This window comes from Trachymyrmex cornetzi, unplaced genomic scaffold (genome assembly GCF_001594075.2).
Source record: "Trachymyrmex cornetzi isolate Tcor2-1 unplaced genomic scaffold, Tcor1.1 scaffold318, whole genome shotgun sequence".
Taxonomy (NCBI): Eukaryota; Metazoa; Arthropoda; class Insecta; order Hymenoptera; family Formicidae; genus Trachymyrmex; species Trachymyrmex cornetzi.
Genome location: NW_017297877.1, coordinates 66497 through 67946, shown reverse-complemented (window position 1 = coordinate 67946; position 1450 = coordinate 66497).

Sequence of the window (1450 nt, the reverse complement as noted above, 5' to 3'; positions counted from 1 at the left end):
GGTGTCGTCATTTCCTACTGCGACTGCTGCGGCTGTCGAGGGCTGTGTTCCAAAATTGTTTGTCAGCGCTGCGAGCATGTCGTCATAAGTGCATGCTATCAATAGTGTTCCAATTTCATAAGCATGCTTTTTATGCAAACGCAGCTTTCATTTTGGAACGATATTTTCAGTGCTGTCAGCATATAGCGACGTCAGCGAAAAGAAACAAGTAACCTAGAAATATGGAGAGAAGCATACAGAAAAAATTCGTATTTGAAACTATTATAAAGTTAGCACTTGATTCTAGTGATGAAGAGTCTAGTGATTCAGATTCAGAATTAGCGGAAATTATATATAATTATTACGAACGTCAACCAAGAATACCGAAGGTACAAATAAATGGAAACCAATTTGCTCGAAGCACAAAGATCGTAATAGTAATGAGGAAGTTAAGGAAACGGAAATATATACCATTGATGTTTCGAGGATAGTCAAAAACCAGTTTGTTCATAGATGGAATCAGATTTGTAGATTGTTAAACAAAATTTTATGCAAAGCTAAATGATTGTATTGAGAAATAATGTACATATTTTGTTAACGCCTATTGTATGTGAATAAAATAAATTTACTTTTTGATTTCCTCTTGTACATAGGTTATGTCAATTTTTGTATTTGAATTCGAAATAAGAATAAATAAGTGTGACTACAAAAAGCAGACTACAAAAAAATTATAAATCTACTCACTACTTCTTGCTTTCTTAAGGTATATCCACACAAACTTGCATAGCCGCATAAACGTATGCATAAAGAAAATTATCCAATCACATTTTATGTACGACTTTAAAAGAGAACTGCAATTGGATAATTTTCTTTATGTATATGTTTATGCGGCTATGCAAGTTTGTGTGGATATACCCTTAGCATCTTCTACAGAAACACTGAGTTTATACTCAGTGTTACTCTCAGCATCGATTAAAATTAACTCCTCCATCTTTTCCGCCATCTTGTGCTGTAGCTGCCTCACCTGCAGCCGCAGTAGGAAATGACGACAACATTAATGACGTCTTTACCCTCTCGCAGCATTGCCACAGCGTGCTACGATGATTTTTGGAACGGTATTGGCAGTACTGCCAGCGCTGACAAACAATTTTGGAACACAGCCCTTGTTATTCACATCGAAGTACAGAATTGGAGGTTGGAGTATGTTTATGTTTATGACACTTTAGCGGTCAGAACATGGCGGCGTAGGGAGTGATGGTTGGCATCCGATCTGGTGATTGGGGTTCGATGTCGCTTCTCTCTATATATAGGACTCTATTAATGACTGGATATTGATTTGTGATGTCGTACAGCCTCGCAAACGTATTAGCTCATAATCTAAAATAATAGTGTTGAAGCATTATTGCTTGTAAAGATTATTGTATTGGTAATTATTTTCTTCTTCTATACATTCAATAATGCTTCAACTATT